The sequence below is a fragment of the Lepeophtheirus salmonis genome, chromosome 2, assembly GCF_016086655.4.
Source record: "Lepeophtheirus salmonis chromosome 2, UVic_Lsal_1.4, whole genome shotgun sequence".
NCBI lineage: Eukaryota > Metazoa > Arthropoda > Copepoda > Siphonostomatoida > Caligidae > Lepeophtheirus > Lepeophtheirus salmonis.
The window spans coordinates 5,766,644-5,789,165 of NC_052132.2; the positions used below are offsets into that span (position 1 = coordinate 5,766,644).

The 22,522-nt window shown below is 32.0% G+C and overlaps 1 pseudogene; it reads right to left on the minus strand.

Moving 5' to 3' along the window:
- Positions 1–3,423: 3,423 nt before the first annotated feature.
- On the minus strand, positions 3,424–8,903 carry LOC139907679 (uncharacterized; annotated as a pseudogene).
- Between the last annotated feature and the right edge of the window lie 13,619 nt (positions 8,904–22,522).

The following is a 22,522-nucleotide window of genomic DNA, read 5'->3' on the forward strand; positions in this document are numbered from 1 at the left end:
CTGTCGATTGGCATAAAAAAATGTTGTCCTCCTCGCAATTTTTAGCACACAGTACGAGAAGAGGATGGGGCTGGAGCCACAAGTTAGACAATTTATAATGACTAACATTTCAAAGGAAAATTATACAAAAAAATACTCTTAACCTCTCAAAATTTGACGAATAAAGATGATTAAAAATAACGGTTGGTCTGGTATTTGTGTGTATGTGAGATTAAAATTATATTTGAAATAAAGTAGTATTTAAATTAAGATGTTGAAAAATAGTATTTCAGTGTTGTTTTAGAGTTCTTCTTCATTTTACTATTAAAATTATAGAAGTCCTACTTCTTCATCAGACTGTACATACACAAGACGTTATTGCTCTTTGCACCCTTGGAAAATCTCTTTTTTTTTTCAATCCAATAAGATATTTATTAATGATATGAAAATGCACATATTATTTTCAAAAAATGTTTTTTTTTAAATGATAGATAAAAAAAAGTTTTACTTCGTACGGAAACCTTGGAGGGCAACTTTGGGGATGGTTAAACCTTTCCTTTCTCAATTTTCGTTTTGTACAATACCCCCAAATGTACTTGTATATGCCCAGTGATGTCAATCTTATGGTTAGGTGGCCCATTTTTTTGGAATTGGTAATATGAAGCGTGAATTTTCTTTACTTTAGCAAATGTCATTTTATTTAACTCTTGAGTAGGGGACCTCCTTTCATAAATAGATTCAATTATATTCAAACCCTGATTGAACATTCGTGTGTGCCCATAAAAGTCGGAGAGAGTAACCATGAAGATTTGTTGCAGTATGTAAATTTTCCGATTGGGATTTAGCTTTGATATCATAACCATATACTCATTATTTGACACAAGTTGTGATCATATTGAGCAAATTAGTATCAAAATTGATGCTTGTCAACAAAAACTATTAAAAATCCATAGGTGGTTAGAAAAAAAAAATATAAAAAAAAAAAAATTTCGGAGAGAAATTTTGCAAATTTTTTGGAAAAAAATTTCAAAAACTATAGTTGTTGACAGAAAATTAAATATTTCCGGAATAAAAATTGAATAATATTTCAAATGTTAAATTTAAAAAAAAAATCAATTATTAAATTTTCTAGTAAAAATCAAATATTTCTTTTTTAGGGGGCTACAACCCCTCCAGCCCACACCCAGTGGATACTTCTCATACGTCTATGAAATATTGGTTTAGATTAATGTATGAAGTAAAATATAAATTGGGATTTTCTCTTTTTTTTTTGAGATTGTTCAAAATTGTTTTTCATTTGACACACCACTTATTACGTCGGTCTATTAAAATCATTAATGTTGTTTGTAACCTTGAATTTGTTTAAATATTTAACACGAACTGCAAAATACATTATTCAATATTTTTGAGGAGTAACCTGTGTTTCCAAAGAAACGGTAATAAATTCATTTTAAACAAAACATTAACAAGCTTGCTTTCGTGAGGGGAAAAAAAGTATGGTCGGAAATGCAAATCATTATAATTAGCATTAAGCAAGGATGAAATAATACGTGTCCAAGCGAACAAAATCTCAATATATGGTTAAACATTACATTAATGATTATATTTGTGAAAAATATGACGGTATGTTAAAAAAAAGAATTAGAAAACTAACATGGTAACCCTCACAATTTGAAGAATATTTGAGAGGAGAGTAGATTAGCTGGCATGACGTTTCATTAGATTAGCTACGAGTAGCTAATAGATTTGGATAATAAAAACTAATCCCGATCCCTATCTAGCAATGATATCGATAGGAATTACTCTACTTTGAGTCCACCAGGGACTTACATTAAATACACTTTTCTTATTATTTTTTGAATCAACGACAGGGTTGAGCAGAAAAACGTGGACAGTTAATTAATGTAAATATTTTCATTAATAACGGAAGGTTTAGTTATTATTTTTTGACATACTGGTTCAACCATCCTTTGAGCATAAACAAACTATAAAAAACATTTCGTCATATTGGCATCATGTGTGTGCAAGAAGCCAAGAGCAAGCACATCTCAGATCTCCTAGATGCTGAAATGGAGGTGGCCAAGATTATGGACATTGTGAAGTGATCCAAGAGGCCTTTTTCAAGGTTGTCAGAATGAAGAATGATGGAGAAAACCTCTACGGTCAGAAGAGCAAGAAGTAGGGGCGGGGGGACAATTTAAAAAGAGATCCGGAGTTCCTATCCAGCTTGGAGAAGAATATCAAGGAGACCCCCACCAAAGCAATAAATTGCCGCACCAACGACAACTCTGTGGCTGCTAGGATCATCAGGATAGCTGTGAAGGGCAACTTGGATTGTTTTCGTATACGAGGATCCCACTCCACATTCTAACAGAGGTCACGGAGGCCAGGTGGATCGAGAGTCCCCGTTTTGCTGCTCAATCCTGTAGTTTAAGCACAGCAACCTTTCTCACTGATAATTAGAGTTGTGTAGTTTGTAAAGAAAAAAAAATCTTTAAAATATTAAAAAGGCACAAACTATTGTTCCGTGTTCTGTTTCTTCATTTTTGTTCATTAATGATTCAGTTGTCACGTTAGCCAAATTAGATAAACATTTATATTGGTGTTCCGCCTACCTAGCTGCAGTGCCACAATTAGGTTCTGCTGATTCTGAAAATGTTGGGGTAACCTATCACCCTAATGTGAATATATAGATAATTACAATATTTCCCCTGCGCTAATTTTAAATGTGGAAGGTTCTCTTTTTTACAGAAGTAATTCATTTTCTCTATAGAAAATTATTAGTTGATATGAACAGAGATCTTAATTCAGTAATACCATTTGTCTCACTCCCAGCTTCTCTTTGCCCTCTTTTTTTATTACAAAAAACTATTCAACACCAACAATGATATAGATGTAATTACTCAATCCTCAATTCTACTCCCAGTTCAACTAGTACATAATGGAATCGCCATAGTTCATGGACAGCATGCTCATAAGTTATTCTTTTAAACTTGATCTGTGTACGTTCGCGCCCCGGTGATTCCTAGAGATGAAATTATACTTTATGTATATGAATTTCTCCAAAATATTCCTAGGTTAGATGGAGTAATTGCAATACTATAATGTTTACTTATACTTAATAAGTGCAACTCCATTTAACCAATTAAGTGAACATTAAAAAAAAAAAGACTTGCATTTATAACTTTGCAACAAATTCTCAGTATTATTTTTCATCTTTCACATACTAGTGACTTTTTTTTAAAGATTAAGAATCATGTTTATTTAAGACTAGGAAATCAATTTATATGTGAATGATAAAAAAAATCATTGTAAAAGGATTTTAAAACTAATAACGATCAAATTAATAAACAATACCCAAATCACTCGTAGCACCAAATCAAATTGTATGAAACTATAATTATGGGTTTACAGTATTTTTTGAGTCTTTTCACAATTATCTTCTTACTTCCTTGGAACATCCCGAGAGACGGATCTAGAAGCGTTTTTACACATTTACTGGATAATATCCACCATTTCTGAGTAGGTAATTTGTCACACTTCTTGGTAGTGTTGTAACCACAGGACTTCTTAGTAAACTTTGTCCATTTCTGAACATTCCTACAAACTTGACGGGTACGGCCATAACAGCTTTCCTCTTCAGATTCTCTGTAGACAATCTTTAGTTTGAGAGTTGAAATATATGTAGAATCCCTTTGGTTGTCCTTTGACTTCTTGTAGTATTTACTTCCAAGTTCGTAGCCTTTGAAAGCCTTCTCCTTTTCGATGAATCCATGTTTAGAACCAAACTTTTTAAACCCTTTGGCAATATCATTAACAGAGCGTTTTTGGAATCTAGTATCGGCAACAGAGTCATTATCAGTCATATTGTGCTCCACCTGAGGCTTAAGGGTAATATACTCAACAGTATATTCTACCTCTACCTAGTCTTCAAACATTAGCACCTCCAGAATAATAACTTCAGTTTCAATAATTTCAGAAAAATTGTGGAGATTGATTGACTACTACTTCTTCTTCGGAGACTTGAGAACAGATCTTCTTGGGGTCCATAACACATTCTTACGGAGCTCCAGGGTTGCATACCTCTTCAGACGAACAAGAATCGACCATTTTAGCGTCATAGGAAGGCACGTTGAAAGGATTGCACTGTACCTCACAAACAATATTAGACTCTTCTTGAGTTATGTTCGAACACTCAACGTCTTTCACACTTGTACATTTTTCTCAGACGTCATCCATGATTGTTGTACACGATCTACGGAAATATCTCCTCTTATCTTGAACCACATCATCCACTTCAGCGTAGTCACCTCCTTGTCTGAATTTATCCTTGATATGAAAAGACTCAGCAGTCACAACCAGAGCAAGTAAAAAAGAAAAACTTTGCTTGATTAGTTTACTATCCCAAATATGAGTTTCTTATCGAGACAACGTCTGAATGGCTTACATTATACATATACTATATCAAATATTATGTGTCATATTTGAATAGGTTCTTTAACCGGTGGGTTTTTCTTACTCTTTAGGAATAGCCAGACCAAGAAGCTCTCATAAAAATATTTACAATATATCATATTGCCCATATATAATTTTTTTTTCCAAAGTGTAATGTAAGTTAGAACGATGAGACAATTATAATTTTTTGTATTTTGAACCTACATTGAATGAAGAAATTGATATAATTTAGTCTAATGGATAAATTAAACACTGAACTTTTAATCTGTAAAGCAATTTTAAAGAATTCAACATTTTCGAGTTCGGTCAATTCGATTTCTGCGTCAAGTCAAGTTCGTATTAGTATAATATACTAATTTTTGAGTTCGGTCAAGTTTGAGTATAATAAGCTGTGGTTTTTTTAAATTACTTAACTTTTACTTCCGAAAAAATTTAATTTTTCAATTTTTTTTCCCAAAAAATTAAATATTCTGTGAGTAGTTGGATTTTTTTTTCAAAATATTGTAATTTTTGATTTTTTTTTTAAATCTGATGACATATTTATCATGATAATTATTAGGTCTGAGACAACTTTGGAATAGAGGAGTGTCAATCAGGACTTGACACGATACACAGTACATCCAAAATATTCGCTATAAAGGATTGATTCATTCGCATTGTTCATTGAATCTCTCTCATTGATTTATCAATTTACTTCTTCTCTTCTTTAAGCATTTTATCTCTTTCTAATTTATTTATTAAATTAATTATTGAACAGCTGTTATAATTTTTGTTCAAATAGCGGTGTGAGCCAACTGTTCAAGAATCCTTATAACGAAATAATTTTATTATTAATTAATCAACACTTAGTCATTGCAATTCGTGGGAAATAATCAAACCATTATCCTTTAAAAGTTGTGTAACATAAATGAAAATCATATTATTGAAGCATGAATCATCATTAAATATATATTTATTATTTTTTTCGATAAAGTGTCCGTTTGGCAAAGTGGTCATTCGGTTAAATGGCCGTGAATGTTAGTTTTTTTTTCTACTTTCATATGGCATGCACATTCAATTGCATGCTTATTTCTTATAGGATTAAGTATCTATGGGGGCCTAAGAAACCTCAGAAAGGAGTGTAAGTAGTACACACACACGTATAAACAAACAAAAAAACTTTGCTTTATTAATATAGATGTATACAAACCTGCATTTTTGATACCCTATTAAAAAGATTTGCAATTATATCCTATTTCTTTTGATCAAAGGGTATTTTTATGAAAGAAAAAAGTTGGAGTAAACAAATAAAATATTTATAAAATAAGAAGTATAGCCATAAAATAATTAATTGATAAATACGTTTTCTTACTTCATCACTGATTGATTTCATTATCAAAGACTCAATTAAGACAATAATTAATAATTGGATTATCAAAGACTCAATTAAGACAATAATTAATAATTGGATTATCAAAATAAAGTATTATAATTAAGTCATTGTTAAATAATGAGTTAATTAAATACAATAAGCTGGTATTTTATGGATCTAAGTATGTTTAGAAAAAATATTTGCACCAAAATGGAAACAATTGAACAATTCACCGAAAAAATCTGAAATGGCATTCATTTAGCCGAGTTGTTCCTAACTGAGCCTCCAAAGTGGACTTTGCGAGGTTCAACATCAAGGTCATCATGAAATGATTTTTTAAAGGTAATCAAGAAATGCCTTTTCTAAAAAAAAAAAAAGATTATTAAGAAATATCTTTTCTAGAAAAACATCATGCAAAATTCTCAAGAATAATTTTTTTTTTAAATACAAAATTTAACCAAAATGACCTCAAAATAAACATACCCCTAGCGGAATTGAAGTGATGAAAAGATTGAAAATCATTAATTTATCAGTTCATTTTCCCCCACCTTTTCACTATTCTCCAAATATATTTTTTAACCCAAGACCAGAGCTAAAACCAAGTGAGGAAACGTCGACCACGTGATCATGTTTTGGCTACGATAATAAATTATGAAATAAATACAAATCTCACTCTGTATATGGCAAGGCATATAGACTGGTATTACTCTGATGTTGAGCCTCAATTGTACTCACATTGCATCAAAGGCTTACACTTATAACTTTCGGGCAACCCCTAATTGTTATTACTCTCTGGACCTGTTCAAATTTTAACAATTTTTTCAAACCTTTTAATATTTGACTTTTTCCCCATTGTCCAAGGTCTATAGAAACTAAATATACCAGTCATTAGGATTTTGGACCCCGATTATGCTTTCCGCTTGGCCCTTGAAAATTTATTGTTGGTGGTTCTAAAAAATGGCTAAAAAAATGTTATTCTTTTGTAATCTTTTGACTACAGCTATACAATGGCCTATCGTACAGTATTGATATGGGTATCAAATCAAAGCCAATAAACTGTGCTTTATTTTGTATAAATATATTATTAACCCGTTATTTGTGCACATGAGTAAATTTTACCCCAGGTATTAAAAAATGTTTGTTTTTTTACATTTTTCCCCCTATCTTTTTAGGTATTCTCCAAAGTTATTATTATCTTGACGTATATGTATACAAAAATAGAATAAATACAAAGAAATACTTATTTTCCTTGAGAAAAGCTTGAGCAAATAAAAAAACACTCTTCAATTTACGGGCTAGAAAAAAAATATTGAACGCGTTTAGGTCATATTTTTTACATCTCTTTGTATAATATCATGACCAAAAACCACATTAATATATGTTAAGGATACAAAATCATTTTCAATATTGTAAACCATTACTCTCTTTTGATTTAATTGGATGATTATGAAATATCTAAGGGGTGAATATTAGGGCGGTTTGCTTGTCAATTTGTTTCGAATTTTGATTACGGGTAGTATACAAAAAAGTTGTCATTAGACACTTGGATCAAATTATGACAAAAGACAATTAACACTTTACTTAGTAAATATCGATACTAAAAATACATTTTAGTTATAGTGCTTAAAAAAATAAATTTGATAGACTTTTTTATAAAATCTATAAATAGAGTTTAAATATGAACTTTTTGTTAAATTATCCTATGGAAAAAAAAAGTTTGAAAATCGGAGGATCATCATATAGGACGCATCATTTTTTTGCATTTACAGAAAGGAAAGATTCTTATAATTCTTTTTGCTACAAGGGTAGCTTTAGAAAAAAACTTTATTAATATTGTTGACAAGCTAGAATAATGCCTCTAATGTTATAGGGCACTGAAATTTAACATATGTTATTTTTTTACCATATCAGAACTTTTTCGAACTAGCTGTAATCGAAGTTCGAAAAAAGCTAAAAAACAAACCGTCCTAGTGAATATATTATATGTTGGTAAGTATTATAATAACATGTAGGATCTTCTTGCTATGATATCATCATCATCTCTTTGGACGTTTCTTTTGGTAGACGTGTATCAAAGTTAGTTATTATTTTACTTACTAACCTTCATATAATGTTTTTCCATCTGTTTCAATAGTTTTATTGCGGATTATATACCGAAGCATTGAGGTTCTTTGAATTATCTATAGCTTTATCATTTTCAAATTGTGGTGTTATGCATATTTATTGAATAGGATATTTTAATCCATGATGATACTCAAGATTTTTGAAGCACAATTTTTTATCAGGATCCACAAGAATAGAAAAAAGTTGATTCTCTACTTTCATACAACATAAATTTTTAGAATTAATTACTTATTTGATTACATAACTATAAGTTGCTATACAGTTTTTTCTCAATTTGAGGTTAGATACAGTAAACTGTTCAATTACCGAGTAGTCCTTTAAAATCTGAATACTTTGAATTTTAAACTTGAACAAGATATAATTTATTAAGTAACAATAGAATTTCAACAAAATTAGTACTATAAATAGATGTGTGTATGAGCTCTCTTAATCATTAATATAGCCGCCCTTAGCGACAATGATGGTTTCCAGGTGGCGGCGAAAGACCAAGTACCCGTTGAGGATGTATTCCTTTGTCATTGCAGCCCAGTTCTAGCTGTTTGTGGCTTTGAGGGTGTTTGTGCACTATCGGTATCCCCTCGACATGCACACAAATATTATATTCGAGGAGGTTGGCATTGGTGCTGTGCTGTAGGGGGGTGGGAAGTGTCAAAAAAAATAGTTCAATAGAACTCAAAAACTGATTCAAAAGAGTCTTGCAACGGAGGAGATGGGGTCCTTTCATTGCTGCTGTCAAAAGTGGACTATCCATCCTCACAAGGCTCTATCCACTAACTACGAAGATCCGAGTTCTTTTGCAAGTGCCCTTATATGCTTGAGGGGATTAGCCTTGGCTATTTTCTTTCACTCCTCTGGGTCCAGTTTGACCTTTAAGAGAGAGGAGTATTTCCTTTCCAACGTTTCGGATTTGCTGACAGCGTAGACGGTGGTCCCGGAGACGTTCAACTAAGGAGAGTGCGCAAATGGAAATTTGTTGATCACGTTCAAGGGCCATTTTCACGAGTCGTACGTAAACTAAAGAGCTCAGGTTGGATTTTGTTTAGTAAGTAATTGCTGATACTTTGATATACTAGAATATGAATTAATTTCAATTACTGAATGTTCATTAATTATTGAATTAGTAAGTGTTCAGATGTCAATGAAATTAATAGTATAATTAAAATCAAAGGTTATACAAGGGGTGATCAAGCTTAGGCGGCAGGACTACGTCCATTGTTTCATTGTTTTTCCATATTGAGTTAGACAATATGTCTTTGCTGAGTGTCCCTTTTGGCCTTTACTAATTAAATTGGTTAAATGGAATTTAATAGGATATTGAAATACCTTATCCTACCACAACTCGGCTATAATTATTTTTGGCCTACCTAAAATTAAGTTAACTCCTTTGAAGAAGGCTAAATCCATTGGGTTTGGTATACTGAATTCTAAGTCTTATGTTGCAAAAAAGTTGATCTTGAAGGAACAAATGCATAGAATGGAGTTAAGAGGCATACTTATTGTGGCTACGTCATGATATATGGCTTTATATTAAAAAATTCCCAAGTACGATATATTGATGTTCGATAAAGCGATGGATATTGTGCAGAATTTTCCGGAAAAAACTGATTTTATTTATTGTATAGACTTTAAGAGTACTTTTGAAACTAAAAGGGTCTTTATCTTTTTTTAGTAATTTTAGACTACAATGTTTAATTATATTAATATTAAATATAATTACCAAATTTCTAATGCTATATTTTTATTTATTATATATTGTAAAACAAAGAATTTGTAACAAAAGTGAATCTGTTTGGAATTTTTTTTTTTTTTTCAAATTATTCCTAAAAAAATTATTTATATTATTTTTTTATATTAACAATAACAAAGACGTTAAATTTGATGAATGAGCAAGAAGTTGAACAATATTTTTGACTTACAATGTCTGATCAGCATGGCCTCATAAACTTCTATGTGCTGGCGGGTAATTCCGGGGTTAAAACCTACAAATTACTGTTAGAGGCTTATATGGAAATTAGTCTCTGTAGATCAAGGATTTTTAAAATTCTAAAAGAGTTCTTAACAGAAATGAGAGCATAGAAGATGATCGAGGAGAATCTGCTTAGCCGATCAAAAGGAATCAGAAAAATATTGAGCTTGTTGCCAATTATATCAACTCTGACCGTCGTATAAAAATTATTATTAATTTTTAATTAATTCCCACTATTTTTAGACAAAGATAATTCATTAGACAACCAAACGACAGCTGAAACAAAAGTAAACATGATTTGCTTTGTATCCCATGTCTCTAATAGTAAGATATCATAGCAACGACAAAAAAGGGAGCCCGTGTGCCATCTCTTTCGCGCCGGTGTCTGTACCGAGAAGACTGTAAAGACCGTTGGCATCTCCATCCAGACTGCCTGTCTCCATGTGCCTCTCCCCCAACCCTGACCTCAACCCCTGTACTTTCCAGTTTGGGATATTTTGTGGAAAAATTTATGCTGCTCTACTCATCCAAATTTGGATTCGCTTCGTGCGGCTGTCATGACAGTGGTTTACAGAAAGGAATGGCCTTCATCCTCATAGCTGTCAATCTGTTTTCCGATGTGTCAAGTGTGTTACTCCTTGTGAGGGAAGACCACAGAGATAAAATATTTATATAAGATATACACAGGGTCCACGGAAAGTCCTGTTAAATTAACTTTATATTATATGTAAGTTTGCGATACATTATGATTAAACTCTAGTTGGGTCAAAACCAGATCGAAACAAATAGTTTTGAATACAGCAATAGTTTTGTTAACCACAATGAATGCAAAAAGAGAGGCTATAATCTAGGAGTACCTGAATGTAAAAACTCGACCAGCCATCTTGAGAAACCTGAAAAGCCTGGAGGTCAACCCCATGCTCATCAAGAGAACCCTTGAGAGGTACGAGGAGACTCAATCTATCAAGGACATACCCCAATCAGGCAGACCAAAGTCATGAAAGAATTGGTCAAGGCAAGGATTGCAAGATTCCTAGTCCGAGAAACCTCACCAAGATGGCCAAGGATTTCAACATGTGTGCAACAACAAGAGGAGACCTTATTCGAGATGATAGAGTGAGATTATTCAAGGGACCAAAGTTCAGAGCATACTGAAGAGTCTTATTCAGTTAAAATATCTACAATTATTGATTCTTGAATTGAATTATAGTCAGAATAATCTCACAAATCCATAATTAATATTTTGAAAAGCCAAATAAAATTATATTTAAATCTAAACATTGGAATAAAATATTATTTTACTCCATAAAATAATAATCTGTTCAAAAATACTTAATTAACCTATTGACATCTCTACTTTCATTTCTTCTTTTTTGACGGCTTCAACTTCTTCTTCACAGCATCACTCTATGGATTTCAACTCTATGGGGAGGACATATTAAGTACTAAATATGGCTTAATATTGTATTTAAATCTATCACAAATTGAGTTGTCCTTTCTTGATTCCATAGAAATCAGGTTTTTCGTAATTTACTTATGCTGCTGCAAGTTTTTTTGTCCCCACTCTGCAAACATCTGTATATAGGAAAGTCATAAGGACACCATATACAACATAATATTAAAATGCATACATATATACTGTATGTATTTTTTTTAACCTTATAGACAATCACATATATGGGGATATTTTTTTATCTGCATCAGTAATCCTGTAAAACGAGTCGTCAACACATGAGTTATTTTTCATAATAGAGATGGGGTATATGATTTTGAGGGGAAAAGACCTTCTACATTTATAATAGTATTAGTGTAGAGAAAATATTAAAATTATATATAAATTTATTTTATTATGTATTTTAAAGCAACGAACACCAAAGATAGGCGGTAATTCTCCTTTCAGAGAGAGATGCTAACACCACTACGACCTTTTATTAAATAATGAATAAAAAAGACGAAATAGTACACACATCAACCGTTTCTCTTTTTTTTCAATCGCAATACTTAATTTATTTCTTTACTGAGATCCCTTCTTTAATTATGAAATAATACCCACACGATTATTTCTTCCAGTCGTTGCAGTCTACTTTTCTAATCGATTGTCTGTAATTGCAACACAGCGCCTTTCGAAATCGTTCGAATGTAGGCCCGAGAGCCCCTGCTCCGTACCAGAAAGCAATTGTTATATAGATCAACACGTTCAGGGACACCACCAGTACAACACGACAAAAATAGGAGTACCTCGGCCAATCATATCACTTGTAATTTCTGTGGTAAAAAAACACTGTTCAGATTACGTAGATTATTTTTTACTCACTAGAACGCTCTTAAGTTGAATCAATGTTACTTTTTAAATACTTTTTCACAACAATTAGTAGGATTTTTAACAAAAAATTAAATATTTAACTCACTTTAGTTAAATTGTATCAACTCACTCAATACTCAAATTGTATATCATAGTCACATAATGAAATTCTCTAATTTCAATAATGGAACAGCCTTTTAGATTGAAGAACGCAAGAGTTGATATTATTATGAAGATATATATCATTTATTTCTACGACTGAGAGTTCCAAAGATTTATGATCCCACGGACAGATATGACTGGTTATGTTACTGGATTGGACCGAACAAATACGGACTGACACAACACTAGTTTGGATAACACTGTTACCTAACCCCAATTACCTCTAACAGATTATTATTATGGTGTTCCATTAAGTTAAAAGAGAACTCAGACATGCCTATAAATTAATATCCAGGACAATAAATCCACTTAACGATTATAGAGTTGTTTTTGAATTATATTATATTTTTATGACAATTATATATCTTTTATGGCCCAAGATATCTAGGATTCGAAAATGTATTATAAAAATTGGTATCATCTATCTTGATAAGAAAACGTTTTTTAAGGGTTTAAAGTCATAAATATGATGAATGATCTATGAAGGGGTTTGAGACTGTAAATACTTGGACTAGAGCCATTTGAATTAGAAAAAGCTGGATAATCAGGACTGGAATTGTATAAAAAATAGTAATCGTAACCTAGGGATGTTTTTTTTTATAGATATATAATCATTTAATTAACCTTGTTAGTCTTCTTGTTGGTATATCTTGAAATTATGTAATACAATTATGTATAAACCTATGCTGGCAAAATTTCAAAATCTATAATAGACCTTCTGGCAGACATTTTTGAGGTTTTGCTAGTCCAAAATGAAATGAACTCGTACATTTTTTGTTATTTCCAATAATAAAGTTGAACGGAGGTTTGCTTTTGCCTCGGTTTGTTTGTTTGCTTATACACATAATTAAAGAAAAAAATAGTGAACGAATTTGGTCAAACTTGATTTAAAATTAGTCAATCCTGGTATTAAAGTTATCCTAAGATTCAGGCCATTTTCCTTTTTTCCTGAAATAGGGTACTTTCTTGATTTACTTTATGCTCCTGATACCCTCTAGAAACCCATTAGGGTATATTTTTTCAATCGATGGATAAAAAGAATGAAAACTGTAGCAATTATTTTTGGATAATTTTTAACAACTCCTGATGTCCATAGACATTTTTACCCCCCTCGGATAAAACCACAATGTATTATTGTTATTTAAGCCAATTACAATAAAAACAAAAAGAAACAAATACGGAAACGATTCAAATAGAAGGATTGTTAATCACTTCACGGTTATATCTTACTAGTCAGACCTTCAGTTTAGAGGTCACTAGCTAAAAGATTTCATAAGTGAGCTGTGCATCGATATGTAGGGATAAAGCTCTCAGCCTCTTTTGATTTTCTTAGCAAATTTCTCATCTTATTTACATTAAATACATTTTTCGTAACAACACTTCCTACATGCCAATGGAAATCATGTTTAGCCTCTGTTATTTAATTTTGAACTAAATATATAAGATATTCAGCAGTTTTTTGTTTTCCTTATGTGTCTATCGTCTCATGTAAGAAAAAATGATCTATGGCTTTTGTTAGAGTTTATTATAGGTTCTTTATGCATGTTCTGCCAAGACATACTATTTCATTAAACAGCATATCCGTACATTTTGTATCCTCCTTTTCATAGGCACACTCCAAATACTTATCAGCAATATCTTTTTCGGACGTAAGATAATAGCCTGGACTGAGAATTTGAAGCATTTTGGAAACCTGGGATTGCTCAGCAAGGCGAAAAGATAAATTCGTTCTAAATATCATCATTGCAATTTCTTCATTAATTTTAAATTTTTGATTAGATGAAGTTTGTATAACAAATTTTTTTTTTTTTGTTGAGACTTCCTACTCTTGTTCTTCAATTCAACCTTGATTGATTTTCAATTGAAAAATATAGATGTAAATATCACCTTGCCACTTTTATGTAGAATACTTCATTTGTCTACTTCAACTCTGACTCAAGAAAATGGATTTATGAATGACTTATAATTTTGCAAAACTTTTTTTTTCATTAGTCAGTTTAAAGGCAATTTAAAATTAATTTAAAAATATCAATTGAGAGATATACTTTATACATTAATAAATTAAAATTGAGTTGTAAATATGTGATTATGTACATATACATAAGAGTTGAAGTCTAAATCCGACTATCTTTATTTCTGTAACTTAGGATATATACATAATTTCTTATCTACACAACCTCACAATATTATTTAGTACATAAACATATATTCAAAACGAATATTCTCACCATTATATTTATTTTCATGTTATTGTTATTTTTGATATAAACTTAATGCTTAAAAGTAACTATTTGAAACTATGGAAATTCCTTACGCTTTAATCCTATGTTATTAGGCCTATCTTGATTAAAAAATCGATATTTTTGATTTTTTCTGTTAAAAAAATCACCAACCCTTCCGATTACTCAAACTGTATCTCATGGTCACATAATATAATGCCCTAATCCCTTAATGGAACATCCTTTTAGATTGAAGGAAGCAAAAGTTAATGTTAATTGAAATAAACAGAAGTGAAACATTGTTCTATTAATTTAAATGTTCTTCATCTGCTTCCAAAACGACCTCCGAAGAATCCAACTTATACATTTCCTTGACAAGGGTGTCTGCAGATGGAGGCTGAATCCCCCCAAAAAAAAAAAGTATATATATATATACTTAGAGAATCCCCTGCATGGCAAATATACTTCAAAGACTTGCCATGTAAGGCCTAGTAAAAGCCTAGATTGATATCTGGTGAGTATGGTGGCCAGAATCAATTCCACCACAACGTCGTATATATGGGATCGTGCACGTCCTACTAAAAGATATAAAACCTCAGATTACCAATGGTATCTATCCAAGGTTTCACAATGGGCTTAACGATGTCAAGGTAGACTTCATTTGTGACTGGCTGCTTACTTTGTTTCTATTTACGTTTGACAGAATGAATGTAAACTATTTTTGAAAACTATATAAAAAAAGATTATTTATAGTAATGAAAATCGGGTGAATTTTTTGGCTGATCTTTTTTTTGAGTTGGTCTACTGAGGAGTAATATTCCTGGCTATAATTAAGTTAATAGGCTGGTGTAGGATAAATACCTCCTTCAGTTCCTCTTATTAGTAGTCTGATTCTATTTCTTGTCAAAGATAGTTATATATAATATTGTAGTTTATAGTATAATACTTCGGTCTTTATTCATTTACAAATACTATCATACCATGGCGCAGTCGGTCTGCAACTAACTTTATCTGTAATTTATAAAAAAATATCCAACCTGATAGGATCCTTATTCCTTTCCATATCAAGGACTCATCACTATAGAGGATTTAATACGTTTAAGTCTTAACTTGATTTTTTTTTTTTTTTTTTGAAGATTAGATTAAAAAATCAAATTTAATTAAAGCCGACAATAAAAGATGAAATAACTTCAGTGAATGGTCAAATTTAGATCAATGTGGAACATTTTGTGCAAATATCTATTTTGATAAATTAAAATCTTCTTCTCTTATTGTTGTTTGTCAAAATGTCAATGGTTTTTAGCTTGACCGTAAAACATGTCCAAATCTCAATATTAAACACGATAATTTCCCTTAACTTATGTACAAAGATGTCAATTCATTTTTAACAAATGCCAGCACCTCATTAGAAAACAAAGTCTGGCCAAAAAGGCATACATGGATCAAGGCCCTTCCATCAAAAACAAATGATCCAAAACTATATATGGTAGTAGAAAAGAAATTTGATTAGTATACAATTGGGTTTTGATGAAACTAATTAGCTTAAACCTACAAAAAGCCAATACGTAAGGGACAAAGATTACACTACAGTTCGATGCTAAGCCGTTCGCTATTCATTCTGCTCGAAAGGTTGGAGATATTCTTACCTCAATGGTGCCACCCAATAGTCATTGTTTCCAAGTTAAATGGAGATATTAAGTTTTGCGTGGATTTAACAAAATTCAATTCTCAATTCTTGCGTACGTCATATCATACAAAACCCCCTACTGAAGCAAATGTCTGGTTTCAGTAAAGAAGATCGTGATTTTGCTCAAACAGATATAGCAAAAGGACATTGGTAGATGCCCCTAAATTCAGATTCCCAAGAATTGGCAACATCCATGACTCCTTTTGGGATATACAAATTCATAAGGTATTCCATGTGATTTATTTCAGTAGGAGATTTCTTCTTCTATACAGGAAATATTGACATTGATAGATTACCCATTACCAATGTTCTAGACGATACGGGAATGGTAAAAGCCAAGTTTAATGAACTCGTCACACTAGTTTGTGAAACGTCGGAAAGATGTTCGAAACATGGTTTATATATTATATAAGTCTGAATCAGTTTAATGTACTAAGATTATTAACTTTGTTGCATAAGAAATTTCTGGGAACTCGATCAGTGCATATTTTAGGAAGACTTCAGCGATATTTGAATTCCCTATTCCTACAACTCGTTCCTACAATTTGGTAATTTATTGGATTAGAAAATTTAATTGTTGGTTTTGCTGTGAACTCTCTAAATATAAACAAACCCTTCGTGATCTCCGCAAGGCCAAGAACGAATTCCAATAGTTATCTGACCATAGCACAGCTTTTGAAACAACTAAGAAAATTATTAAATCTCCTCCGGTCTTACCCATGTTTAATAAAAAGGCTGAAACTCACCAACGAACTGATGCTTCAAGGAAAAATGTATTAGGATTTGTACTTTTATAAAAACAAGAGGACTCTAAAGAATGGACACTAATCCAATGCGATAGTAGATACCTCCAAGAAGCCGAAACTCTATATGCTATGGTCGAACTTGAATTTGAGCAATTTATTGGACTGCACGACTGCCACACTTCTCAGTTAGAACAGATTATAGGCCCCTTCAATCATAACTTAACAAATGCACCCTGGATGCTATTGATAACCCAAGAGGCCTTAATTACAGAACTAAACTTCTCAATTATGCGTTTACAGTTGTTTGGAAAAATGGAATAGAACACTGTATTCCTGATGCATTATTTTGAGCTCCTTTTAGTGATGCAGATGATGAAGACACGTGAAGTTACTGTACACTGGTCAAAGCTATACTCTCTGGTTTTATATGAAAGTATATATATCTAAACTGATCGATGATGTTATTAAGAGATTACCCTCAAGCCACCAAGGAGTAGAAAAAGACAAAATGAAAAGCAAAAAAAAACTATTTTTTGGCCAGGAAGTAATTTTGATATTAAGAAAATAGTAGAATCATGTTCTCAATGTCAAAAATTCAAACAATCTCTTCAGATCTATTCTCTTGTTATTCTCTAATATAAAAATATGTCAATGCACCGTGTACAACAGATCTGTTAAAATCATTAAGAATATTTTTTTCATTGATGGGCGTACATAGTATTCTTGGAAGTGGCAATGGCCCACTGAGGCGGTTATTCCGAAAAACATTAAAACAACTTAGAAAACCATCATGGGCAATCGCAAAGTGAAGTTGCAAGTGATAGCTGACACTCTGAAGTTATCAAAAGAAAGTGTTTCCACCATCATACACGAACATTTGGGTATGAAAAAGCTATTTTCCAAATGGGTGCGGCGTTTACTCACACCTATGCAAAAGCAACAACGAGCAGATAATTCAAATAGCTGTTTGGAGATGTTCACAAGAAATGAGAAGGAGTTTTTCCGTCGGTTCATCAGAATGGATGAAACATGGATTCACCACTTCACTCCAGAATCAGAATGGCAGTCTGCTGAGTGTTGTGCAGACGGTGAAAGCCTCCAAAGCGTCCAAAGACTCAAACATCGGCTGGGAAGATCATGGCCTCTGTATTTTTAGATTCGGATGAAGTATTATTCATTGACTAGTACTTGGAACATGGAAAAATAATCAACAGCGACTATTATATCGGTTTGTTGGATATTTTGAAGGCCGAAATTACCCAGAAAAGACCTCATTTGTAGAAGAAAAAGGTGTTCTTGCACGAAGACAATGGACCGTGTCACAAGTCAATAAAAACAGCCGCAAAATTATGCGAATTGGGGTTTGAATTGCTACTGCACCCACCATATTCTCCAGATCTGGCCCACAGCGACTACTGGCTCTTTGCAGAACTCAAGAAGATGCTCCGTGGAAAAATATTTGGTTCATAGGAGGAATTGATTGTCGAAACTGTAGCATATTATGAAGGTCTCGATAAATTGTTCCCCAATCGTGGTATGGAAAAGATAGAGAAATGTAGGAATGATTGTATCGTTCTAAAATGAGATTATATTGATCAATAAAAATGACTTTTGGCAAAAAAATGTGTTATATATATATATATATAAAGTAGTAGTTTATAATTTAATACTTTGGTATTTATTTATTTACACAAACGATAATATCACTTCCTTTTTACTACATTCAATTATATAGAAAATGTTATTGAACATTTGTGTATGTTAATCAAAGTTGGAGAGTAACCTTGAGGATTCGTTGAAGAGTTATAATTGTAAGTCCTTGTGGGACACAGAGTAGAATTGAGGATCGACATTGGTGAAATTCTTACCAATGTCCTTCATTATTTTTCTTCCCCTCCCCTTTGATACAGCTACTTGTAGCTGATCTAATCAAATGTACTGATGGCTAAGAAACATTCTAAGATTCTAAAACATTCTAAAAATGGTCAGTGTGGCATTGTTCTTTTGGGGTTTTTTTAGGGGAGCAAAACGTGGTCTGTTAATTAATCTTTATTTTCTCATAATCATGAAAAGGTTTAGTAATTATTTTTTGATATGATGCTTCTGCCGTCCATTTGTATAAACAAACTATAAGAAACTGAAAGCAAGGAGGTTGAGAAGTGCAAGAACGACTGCTGAATTACAGAAACAAAGGAAGAGGTTTAACACACCTTATCCGGCCGAAACAAAGATTCTCATATTTGGGGCCTCTGATGGAAAGAAGATACCTCCTTTCTTTTGAAAGGCTGGACAGAAAATCCTCGAAGAGGCATACTATAAGTTGCTTAAGTACAACATCTGGCCATGTGTTCTATCCGATTCTATCAAGTATATAGGTTAAAATATTCACGGGAGTTTTCAAGCATCATGCCGTCATGATATGAGGAGATAAAGAGCGCCGTCCGCCGTAAATCGTATCACATATATATTTATATTCAAAATCCGGTAAGATGTATCTTAAATAATAACAATAAATATATATATATATATAACCACAATGTAGAAATATCCGGTATTGTATATCATACCTAGGTGGTCTATATATATTGTCCTATGGTCTCAGGCAAACTATATAATAAACGACATTTTATACAATATAATATATAATGCCGGGATCACATGTCAGCAATGTGTATTTACATTGCCGACATGTATATATATAAATCATATAAGTTATTGACTTTAAATAAAAATGCAAATTCAAGCAAGCATATTGCATAGGTACTTGTGCATTGTGCGCGTTAAATTATTTCCTGTAATCAGCAACACATTTTGATTACATACTCATCGAGCTGGTATTAACTAAAGAATTTGAATTGAAGAAAGGGGGTACTTTTCAAACATAATAATAATTTTCACGAACCTTAAGATCTAAATATATTCGGAAATGCAAAAAAGGGGGTTTACTGCACAAATTGAAGCTTATATATATGGCCAACCTAGATAATTCGGGCTTGAATCTGCTTTATATCCTTATAAGTTGTAAGGTATGAGGATAACTTTTGATGACGTCATAATAACGAAGTAATATTTGATGAGTTTTAAAATGATGAATATCATTCTGATGGAAGTTTATCATTCCCCATCAACAGAAATTACGCATCAAGTATAAATACAGGTTTCTTTTGTTTGATGTATCAAAAAAATAAGACGAAGGAACCAGATAATTGATATAATATTTGGGATTACAATTGCGATTAACACATAACTCCCTCAGCCCTATTTATCTTAAACTTACAGAATATATTTATTTTCATCATTTATTGAGAAACTATATTCCCAACAGTTTTTCTCTGGTTTCTAGTGCTCGTATGATGTATGATTAAAGAAATAGTGTGTCTCTTTCTGAAACTAGATACCAAATGTTAATTGATGAAGAAAAAAAGAATAAAACAAAATTAATTTATCCTTTGAAAGAAAATTGGAGTAATTTTCTATTTTATATCTCAGACTCTAACTTATTTGTCATTCTGGATGCAAGGTTGGCTTCAATATTGATAAAACCATCAATAATAAAATAGAATTTTAAAAAAACCTCGAGATGCAGGTACAAAAAATGGAAAGAAAGTGTGATAGAAAAACTCCTCTTGGACCATAGAATACAACAGTATGAGTTTCAATACCCAACATAGACAAAGGGCGGGGTTAATCATGTAATCACTCAGCTGCTGTTATGATCATGACAAGCTTGGAATTATAGAAAGAATTGAAGACCTCTCTGACAATGAAATCCCTCTTCGATCAGCAGCTATTTTTCAATTTACGGGAAGTGGGCAAGGATTTGCTAAATGTATGTACACTACAAAATGACAAAATAATAGGTGACTTGTTGTAAAAAAGAAAGATGAGTGCAATTCATAATGTCATTATAGTCTCTCCTGCTTCAAAAAGTAATATGTATAAGTCAGTTTCTTCGAATGTAGCAAGATTGTTTAATCGAAAGATGCGGTTGTTTGTAACATCAGAGTATCAGAATAGTTTTGCGGAAATAATATAATAACATGTGTCATTCCAACTTATCAATTTTGAGTCTCTGTTTTGCTATCTTTTTCTTCTGAAAGTAATATACATTTATAAGGTTTATTATTACAAATGCTTATTTCGTAATAAAGTTTTCTAATCCAATCTTTTAACATTTAATACTTTGCCTAAACAGTTACTGGTTATTATATATGACCCCAAGGTATTACATAGAATACTTAGGAAAAGTATAAGAAAATCAATATTGACGGTAAGATATACGAATTGTACAAAATATATTAAGATGTCAGTATGTGCAATACACTATCTTTCAGCATTTTTTTTTTTTTTTTTTTTTGCACGCGTCAGTTCAATTCTCAATAGTAATATAAACAAAACATATATGTCATAAGATGAATAAATTAATTAATTTGAAATATAACACTCTTATTTGGTTCCTCTCGGAGTCTTCCTTACGTGTGAGATTGTATTTGCGATTTTTAGGAATTTCCTATTCCTCACATAAATACGACTATTTTCAAGGCGTATTTGTTAAGAGTTTGATTTTTTCTTTTAATGATTCTACCAACCTTATTTCATAATGTTGTTGCATGATTCGGTATTCAAACTCGACTTCCAATATCTAATGAACATAAACCCCTAGTACCAGTGTCGTAATAACATTTGCAATTATTACAGATGTTGTGTAATATATTTGGGACGTCATAAACTAATTTTTCCAGTCCACTACTATCTGCTGGGGTTTTTGACCATAGGTTTTGTCCATGGATTGGGAGAGTATCTGTACTCACGGTGTGTATTTCTGCACTCTAATATCCCATCTCTAAATTCTTCTGAATCAATTGATTTGGTTCCACATTTAGTAAGGAGGTTCTTTATATATTTTACGAATGCATCCGCCATTCAGTTGCTTTGAGGATTGTAAGGACTTGATGGAGACCAAATGATATCATTCTTTTTTCTTTTAAATAAAACATAAGGGACGAGAAGACTGTGTCTTGATCTGCACTTACATTCTTTGAATATCGAAAGTTAGCAAACCATTTTGAAAATGTTTCCACTCATACCAGATAAGATATTCCATTTAATATGAGCACATCGGTAGACATGGATTCAAGTATTAGTTGTAGTTTATTATCAGGTTTCAAACTCTCTTGGTATTGTACATCTTTTTGGTACGCTTTAGGGACGGCAATTCGTGTTCTTTTCAATACTAAACCCTCCTTAACAGCTAAATCTTCGATTCTGTTCTTAAATAATTTTACGTAATGATTGTCTACTCTTCCCTTTTCTTTCAGACCACATTTCAGTCTTCATCCACTTTCGCTCAACTTCCGTTATTGGATCGACGAACCCAATATTTCGGATTTTATCTTTTATGACCACTACTGTAATCGTGTTTTTCATTTCAGTGTCTAATTATTCTTCTTCTCTTACAGGTTTATCTACTGGATCTGATGACAAAACATCTGCAATAATATGGCCTTTTCCTTTCTTCCATGATACTTTGA